The sequence below is a fragment of the Anarrhichthys ocellatus genome, unplaced genomic scaffold (genome assembly GCF_004355925.1).
Source record: "Anarrhichthys ocellatus isolate YVR2014 unplaced genomic scaffold, GSC_Weel_1.0 scaffold26, whole genome shotgun sequence".
Taxonomy (NCBI): domain Eukaryota; kingdom Metazoa; phylum Chordata; class Actinopteri; order Perciformes; family Anarhichadidae; genus Anarrhichthys; species Anarrhichthys ocellatus.
In genome coordinates this window covers 1,065,553-1,075,447 of record NW_022280056.1, presented here as the reverse complement: position 1 = coordinate 1,075,447, position 9,895 = coordinate 1,065,553, and positions in this window count along the sequence as shown.

Here is a 9,895-nt window from a genome sequence, read left to right as displayed (position 1 = left end):
GTAGAGATTGGAAAGACTATACAGGTGAGATTCAGGTGGAATAACCTGTAACATAACATTTTGAGAAATACAGTTTTAAGTGTGATCTGCATAGCTAAAGCTCAAAGACGTAAAGCTCAGCAGTTTCTGTGTGAGTGTATGAACAAAATGGTTGGTGGCTGAAATGACTGCGATGCGAGGGGCTCCAACTAAAATTGGTCAGGGTCAGTTCTGGTCTGTCCACAGTTGGTCTGGGTGTTTCTGTAAGTTAGCATGTTGAGTGAAATCATTTACAGTCCGTCTGTCTGCCATCATTAGGAATTGGACTTGGGTATCCCACTGGACAGAAGGCTAAGCAACAAAAACCTGGTAAACCCCTCACCACAGCAACCTGCGGTGTTTGTGTTTGTCAGTCTGTGTCTGTCTTTGTTCCGTCTTGTATTCGTCTGTCATCTCTGTGGAACTGGTGTCTTGTGATTCACTGACGTCGAGTTCATGCTAACGTTGTGTTTGCATGAAGTCGTATCTATCTACTGTACTATTATCATCAGCTCCTCTGTTGTTATTTTGTGTGCACAGCAGGTCTGATGTTTGATTGTGTTCTTCTGTCAGTGTTTCATCTCTGTTGCATGTTGCATGAGTTCTCCAGCTCTTAGTATCACAGTTTAAAGTCTGAAAGTTGATGAGAGTTGTGGAGTACTTAGTGCTGGAAAATAGGTTATGCAAACTAAATACACACTAATAACTTGATTAGAATGAGATTAAGGTGATACTCTGATGTTGTGAAAGCTGTATTTGCTAGAACCTAGCAAATAAAAAAATATTCACGTCAGCCTAATTCTTGGGGCATAACAGGTTACTGTGATTTTTAAAATGTATTACTTTATTGTGGTCACAGTTCTGCTTCCCAGTTTTTGGATTATAGAATGCATGCATATAGTTTAAAGAAAAATCAGTGAAACTGCAAGTATTTTTCACTTTTAAAACCTTTGCTGGTTACTGTAGGTTTCTGTCTTCAACACAAACCTGTGTTTGACTAAGCTTTTTTTTATCAGTTGTCTTCATCACACACTGATGAGTCCGGTGGCGTCTTTTTGCTTTTGCTGTAACACTGGTGTCTTTTTATGGCATTTCAACAATTTGGGGTGGCAACATTTTGTTGTCATGTGTTATGTGTTGATGTCATTGCTCTGACTCAGTGAGAAGCGCTATGACTGTCCTTTGAAAGTGTGGCTTCAGCTGTATGTTGTCTCAGCTCCTAATTATGGTGATGATTGTGTCCTTTGACTGATTTTAGGCCATAATGGATGTTGCCTTATCTCCGTTTGGTCTTGAGTTATCTCCATTTGAGTACTGCTTATACTTTGGATGATGTGTTATATTGCATTGAATGCTCTTATACACTCATCTAATAAAATACAGTAGACATTTTTGCCACTGGCCACTGCGGTGTGCTGTTGACCCTCAAAAAAACACTGTTGTCTCTGCACAACCAGGTGTGTCTGCAGCAGATTTGGGTGGACCTCAGATGGCCAATCTGGGCCAAGCTGTTCAAGATCTGAAGAGAGAAAAGAGCAGAGCAATTGGTCCCTCGTATGGAGACAGAACTCTTGGAGCTGAAATGCCCAACATGAGGAGAAGCGATATACCAACTGATCCTCATTTGCAGGAAGAAACTGGCTTTAGACCTGCTGCACTGCCACATGGACGAGAGATCAAAAACCTTGATCTATCGGTCAAATCATCGAGACTTGGACCTCTGACACCTCTTGATAAACAGAGTAAAGGTCTTGGTCTAGCTGTTTCACAAGCACAAGGAGGACAAAGTTATGAGCCTACGGTCTTAGAAAGAAGGGGCGCAGCAAACCATGGAGCAACACTGGCCACCATAGGTGTACATCAGCGAGCCTCGAACTGTGGACCCACTCGTGATTTGTCACATTTGTTGGGAATTGGTCACCAGGAGCATCTGGGTTCAGAAACACAGAGGACTCAAGGTTTAGTGCGTCAGCCTCACGTTGGCAAGGACAGCAAACATCTTGGAATTTTAACTCAACAAGCACAAAGAGAGAGAACTTATCAACGGCCTCTTTCACAAACTCAAGATGGCAGAAGCAATTTATTCTCTCTTCCTCAAGGTCAGGGAACCAGAAGCTATTTATCTGCTGTAGCAGAAGGCCAGGGCGTCAAAGACCTTGGACTTGTGGCTAAAGACAAAAGTGGGCCTAGAATCCGTGGGACTTTTACTGTAGACCGTAGTCATGGCTCTCTAAATCTTCAAGCACACGGAGGCGGGAGCCATAGACCAGTGATCCCAGGTGCAAGTGGAACCCAAAGTTTAGGCATCGCCTCAGTAGAAGAGCATGAAGCAAAAACCTTTACTGCTGATGGTCAGAAAGTAAAACACCTTTCCCATGCCGGACGTGATGTCACAGAGTCAAAAGCTCTCAGTATCCCAGGACAGACTGGGAGGAATGACCAGGCAACAAGTAAGAGCAAAGCTTTGTCTTCATACACCACCATAATGTTGTCATTTTGTACACTTTTGAGATCCACAATATATTTTCCCACCAAATTCCACTTTCTATCAGTTATCCAAATCCTTAATTACAAATCTAATATAGTTATTATATATATATATATATATATTATTTTTATTTTTTATTTTTTTAAATTTTTTTTTCACCACCTCTGTTTGAAATTGTTTCTTGATTCAATAAGTGACCCAATTTTTTCAGGTGCCTGTTTGGAAAGTCTCCATCTCTTCTAAAGTGTTTTTATTGGACTTATAACTAATAATTCCTCATTTCCACACTGCTGAGAGATGAGTCTTACAGCTGACTTAATAATCGCCCCTTTTACATGTAGTCACTTCCTGCGTCTTGTGCTTATTTAGTAACAATCTGATATTTAAAAAAAAAAGCATGAATGCAAGAAACATTATAAGTGGATTTCTTTCTGAACGCTGCTGTATTGAAAGCGGAACCTGAGCACAATGTTTTTGTGCTAGTCGTTTAGTAGCTGTTGGCCAGCTAGCTAAACAATTTTAATCAAAAACATAAAGCTTCTTCTTTTTATGGTATGTTTAGCATTTATGGGAAAACCAGGACAAACACAGTTGGATTTCCTATCTGGCTTATTGACTATAAAAGGAGCCAAGTGTAACTTAAAGTGTGTAAATGTAATCTGGAGCCACATGAGAGTTTTAATACACATGTGAAATACAAGCATTGTTTTCTTTATGATTCTGAATTCATTAAATTTCTTATTGCCTGTTCATTAATGTAAATTTGATGACCTATTTGGAAGCAGTTCCTATGCTGATCCTTTCCATACCGTGTTCATCAGGACGCTAAAGCTGCTTCCTTGTTGTCTTGTTCTGTCCTAATCGTTTGGTTTATTGTTGCCTTGAGGTCTGTTTGCATGTCTCTTTGTGTTTCATCTGTGCCGTTGTGGTTTAAGCCGTGATTAGACTTTAGTTTAGTTTTTATTTCTGCATCATGGCAAACACCTGCCCCCATCCCACATGGGGTTACAAGACAAAACATGCAATCTTACATATACAAAAACAAAAGAGCACAAATGTTACAACAATCCAAAGTACTTCTTTATTCTTTTAAATAACACATTTATGTGGACAACTTTCAAATGAACTGAAATGAACTGCTACAAGCCTGCTCATTTCTCAGGCTTTCTCCAAATAACTAGCTAATTTAAATATTTAGTATGTGAACAGCAGACTCTACATAATCCATATGCACAAAATCAATATCTGTATTTATCTAACTAAACAAAGCATTGTGCAGCACTCATTATAATAGACAAAAGACAAGAAACAGGAACTTATTGTCCAAATGAAATGATTCAACAAACAAATCTGCTTTTCTAGTCCCAGAGTAACAAACCGTCTAGTTTCAACAGTAAGTGGTAAAATACAACATTACAACATATATACAGTACATAGTCAACTACAGCCGACTTTGGTGCATATTTGTGTACACACGTCAAACATACACAACTCACACAGTATACGTGTATATGTTGATATACAGCTTGAAGCTACACTGCATGGATGATCTTTCTCTGTATTTGGAATAGTTTGTTAGCTGGGATCAGCGACGCACAACGAATAGCCAGTCAATAGTTATTGTTGTCTTCTTCAGGATATGTACAGTACTTATGCTGCTTTATGACGGTTGTTGTGGATTCAATGTCACGGGCCAGCAGCTGGAGTGACCGATGGTAAAACGTTTGGCCTATATGTGTGTTGCTTGGCATGCTGAGTGGTGTATTTGTATAATATCTTTTCATGGATGGAGATTTAAAGTGATCATCAAGCCTTAATCATTGTGAGGTTGAAGCCAGAGAATATTGAACTATAAATTGTCTCCTGCATGTCCTTGTGAGTCTGTCTTAGTGTGTTTATAACATCATTTGGCCCAAAGTCAGTTTCCTGTAACATCACAGGATTAAGCATGTTGACTAAAGGAACTACTCTTTGGTGAATTATTTTTACAGAATCATTTTGGTGTCTGTGTTACGGTGGTTTAGGGTCTTCAGCTGCCAGCAGCAATGCAAGGCCCCTGTTAGTCTTTCAAGAAATGTATCTCTGCCACCTGAAAACACGTGAGACTAAAAACAGAACTCTGAAGCTCTTTACTGACGATAGACTGTGAAGTTGAGTCTCACTGCTTTAAAAAAGAAGGAACATTTTCTTTTTCTGTTGTAAAATTTGAATGTTTCTTGGTAGCAGGATGGGTGTGGCTTTTGAGTATACTAAATGAACTGGCACAGGACCTTTGAGTGCCAGAAGTAGCGCTCGTTTGTTTTTGTGTTGCATATTGAACTTAGTCCTGACTGAGAGCCATTTATATCTCACTGAGCATATTTAAACATACTTTAATATCTGCTATGCCATGTATTTATTTTTATTTATTTATTTATTACATTACTTATAAGATACTTTCATGCGTGATTTACAGTCTAATACGTCCTAGTTTGAAAGGATTTTCTAAGAATTAGGAAAGTCTTCTGTCCGATCTGTCTGATCCTCCTTCAAGAGCTTAAAGTCCCAGAGCCAAAAACGATCTCTTAATCTTTGATGAAGTTGTCAGGACAAAGAGGTTTAGAGCAGAGCTCTTAAAGTCAGCGTTGGTAATTTCTTTACCGTCACATCACACTATTTCATGATGGCTGGTGCATGTTAAACTGTATCTACAGGTACACACAATACCTCCAATGACATCTCTGTGTCTTATTGTGTATGTTTCTCTTATTATTTTTAGTTTCATAGCACCTTTCACAACAGAGTTTACAAAGTGATTTACAGGAAGACGAGAAGGAAAAGAGGGAGATATAAAAGACTGAGATGAAAATATGTACAACAAGGAGAAATAAGTGTTTTGATCCACAGATGTTATAAAGAGATGCTGAAAGAAGCGTAAGCATCTGGTGTTGTGGTTTTGGGGATTCAGTCCAGGAAAGTGTCCTGTGGAAAGGGTGCAAAAAACCATCCAACCATGACAAACATGTTGAAATCTATTATGTGTTTTGTCTTTTGTTCCGCTGTCAGCCGCACATGTCCAACACTCCATTAAGAACCGCAGCTTCTCTATCTTCTGTATATGGAAACAAGTGAATGAGGCGGCATATTATGTCCTGGTTTTATCATGTGTTTAAAAACGTGATTTTGATTTACACCCGACTTTCAACCAAAAGCAGTGACTTTCCTCTATAAATGTTGGCACTAGTGTTTTATAATAATAAAATCCGGGATCATGTTCCTCCAGCCCACAGAAAATCACAGATCATCTGGCTGAGCTTGTGTTGACTTCCTCCACAGGTTATATCGGAGGACCAGGAAACTATCTGGGAGCAAGCCTGGGCGCTGGGGGCTACGGACCAGGTAATGTTGGCCACTGACGCATCACACAGGAAACAGTTCTTGTCAGCTGATAGAGATGCTGATGTTACACTACCTGTGATAAAGGATTCTCATGCACTGCCTACAGGTTTGGGACAGGGAGCATACCTGGGGGGTGCAGCTGGCAAAGGTAAATGTTCTTTCATTTTTCTTTTCTTTGTAGTAATTTAAGGTTTATGCTCACATGTTTTTTCCCTTTTTAAACTAACTCCTAACTCTCTCTTTCTCTTAATTCCATCTCAGCTGCTGCTGGTCTTGGACAGGGTGAGTATCCCATAAGTGTTGCAGGGAAGGATTGTCTCTTTTGATTCTTAAGGGCCTCCTCCACAAACCTAATGACCTTATGCACTGTAGATCGTGTCACCCAGCAGAAAACCAGCTGTTACTCCTACTTTGCCTTGTAAACCGATAATTTGCTTGCGAGTCTTCCTAGAAATTAAATTAGTTGCGTTTGAGTCCACTTCACCTTCAGGAGAAGCTGCTTCAGTGTCTTTGTTTCCTTTCTGGTGAATAATTGATGCCGCTTTTAAAAATCAAAGGATCACTCACAAACCATTTCAGCTGTCTTCCGATTGTCTTCCTGTGGATGTCTTTTCCTTTTCTTTTGTATGCTTGGAAGTCAATATTTTGACTTTCAAAGTTAAATATTGATGTGAAGACAATGGAGGAGAAGCACTGCTCTTGTGAAGGGCTCATCGCATGGGTGGAATATTACCTCAAAAAATAATTCATGGCCCACTGCAGGGTTTGTGCAAAATATATTTAAAATGACCAGATATTAAATATAAAATATGTATGTATTTTAAACAAATGCAGAAGTAGTGAGAGTGTGTGTCCCATACAATATGTTTTGAATGTGTGCTTTCACAGGCTATGGTGAGGGAGCGACAGGATATCTGGGTGCCATGGCAGGCAATGGCTTCGGTAAGTGGCGACTCATCAGACCACGCACAGAGGAATTCAAATTCTACTAGTCAAATTGTGCGCTCTGCGAGTACGGAAGGCAACACGAAAGACAATTTAAATATAAAAAACAAAACCATAGACTTGAAATGTAAATTGTCTGCCTGCATTGAATGATGAAGAGGATCACTCTTCATTCTGTTTGGTGTCAGAGGGAATCGGCATCAAAGCCGTCACTGACAGGAGTGTTGATACTCCGTTCAGACTGGCTGATCTTTTGTGTTTAGTGGCTGTCTTTGTTCTTTCTCTGAGATGTTGGTGCGAAAGCTTTGTCTACAGGTATTTCACATGCATGCAATGAACTCTCTTGAAGATTTCCTTTCCCTTTTGGCTCTGGGTACAGTCAGAAATGTCAAAAACAGTTGAAAAGATTTGCTTTGAATTCCTCTTTTCATTTAAAATGTTTTTAACCTATAGCTCCTTCTCTCAGCAGGTTATGGGAATGGTTACAGCAATGGTCACGGGGCTGGTGAGTGTCAATTAAAGAAAAAAGATGTGCAATTAAGGAGGACTACTTAAAGGGTCATTAGCTCACAGATGTAATCATAATGCTAATTAGAGCTATGTTTCAGGACTCGGTTACCCTTCAGAGTTAGCTGACGGTGCTGAGAACAAATCAGGGAAGCGTAAAGGTAACAATTTTGCAGTCATAACCTGCTCAAACCTGTAATCGGTGATGGCACTAACCCGTAGATGCTTAATACATACATATTATGTATTAAACTGTAACATATTACAGCTTAACAAAATAAGAGGCCTTAAAGGAAGAACACATGTCCAGTGTTATCCACTGGGTGTAGCTATTGTCTCTTATTTATAGAAGCTGACCAGTTTAATCTGGTGGTTTCTGTCTTCCTGCTTCATGTAGATCCCTTTTACACTATTTAATTTAAAGGTGTGAATCAGTTAATGGATGAACAATGTCTCACCTGCATTATATCTTTTCTGATTTTTCCAGCCCTCGGTACAGGAGGCTATGCTGGACAAGGACAGGGAGCATATGGTAAGAGATTTAATGATTGTAGCAGCATCAGAGATTACACTGTACGTTCCTCTGGCTGCCAAACACGGTTACAAATAAACTTTTAAATACTAGAGGTGTGAATGACTCCCAATAAGGCTGCAGTGCGTTCAAAGTTTTAATCAGAAAACAAGATTAAAGCTAAAGCGAAAAATATCTGTCGACCACATTTCAGAGAAATCTATTGCTTTTTGAGAAATGCTTGTATCGAGCTGAAGGGAAATAACCTCCCACCATAGGGAGCTCTGTATGAATATACCATCTGTGTTGTTTGTCACTGAAGCCCCTTGTGTCTTCTTTCAGGAGCACTTGGTGCAGGACTCGACTCAACTGGTGGCAAATATGGTGAGCAGTGCTGACATTGACCTCGTCCTTCTGTCACACTATTAGTCAGGCTTCTGTCGATGTGGCTTTCCATGCATGAGTCAGATTTGAACTGGTGGATCGCACAGAGATGGTTTATAGCACGTGCAGGTTAAAAGAGAGAAGAGGCATGATTCAAGTTTGCCCATCTGATTTCTTCCTTGCAGGAGGAGCTCAGGTTCCTTATGGTAACGTTCCAGTGATTCCTACTGGACTGGAGGGTAAGAGCTGCAGGTGTTAGCAACTTCAATTCACCCTTTGCTAAGCCCCGCCCCCCGCTGCTACTCTGTCAAGCTGTCAGAGCTACATTACCATGGAGCCCACTCTGTCACTAAGTACAGTCCCTAAATACATATTATCTAATTTTTGGAAAACATGAAAAGCGTTTTCAGATAGAAGTAGACAGAAATGTCTACAATATGTATTTGAAGGAAATATCCAGGATGTCCAACTAGAAAAGATAAGACTGAAAAGATAAAGATAGAAGCAAAAGCCCACAGATCACAGTAAACCATCGCATCACCTGGTGATCGAGACAGAAGACAATGCAATTAAGGAGCAACATTGTTCATGTAACGAATATCACTATTATACAATGTTTCACCATGACTATTTTCAAATCTACAAAAAACCAGCCTGAAAATAAAGAAAATCTGAAACCATTGCATGAGAGTCAGGGGAGCAGTTCCGGTTACTTGTCAGACTCTGGTCAGAGCAGGCCTGATGCTGCCTGATGCTTTAATTGGCTAGTCTGCTTTTTAGGGCCGAGACTTAGTGAAGGGTCAACTGCAACCGTAATCTAAAATAGAGTACACTTGTATTACAGAATGCATCATAGTAAGTCATATCAAACATAGCAGCTGCTAATTAAAGTCAAAAAACAGCTAAACATAACTGTTAGGCCACTGTTCTACTACAACATGTAATGAAAATGTAACTGAATAGTCTGACATTTTGGGAATTACAGCAGTACATAATTCAATGTAAAACGGCAAACTGTTGTTTTTACACTTTGGTTTTTGTACGGATTAAACTAACGAGATACAACATGTTAATTAGTGAGCTTCAGAAGAGTAGGCTGGAAGGATTTTGTGATCTTTTCTTGGGCCTACTAGCTCTTTCTCTCCGATTCCAGTCTGTTTGCTAAGCTAAGCTAACTGACTGCTGGCTCGAGCCACAAGACTACCTCACAGACGTGTAACTCTCTGCAAGAATGCGAACAGAAAGCGTAATCTATACACGCCAAAGTAAAATAATGGACTCCACATTCTTGCCTCCACCTCTTTGTTGTTTTCGTATATAAGGACACTTTGATGTGTGTTTATTTGACATTTGTAGCTGAAATTGTGTCCTTCATTAAAAGGAATAAACTCCAGCAACGAAATACAACAGCCTCACTTCGTTACACTACAATCACCCATCATGTTAGTTAAAAACTCCACGGCTACCAGAACAGTTGAATAAGTAACGGATTTGTCACCCCCCCCAGGTGATGGGGGCTACCCGTATCCTGCTCAGCAGCTCAACCTTGGTGCTGAAGGCGCCAAAGCCGCCAACAAATATGGTGAGAATGTGTGTGTGTGTGTATGTGTATGTGTATGTGTGTGTGTGTGTGTGTGTGTGTGTGTGTGTGTGTGTGTGTGTGT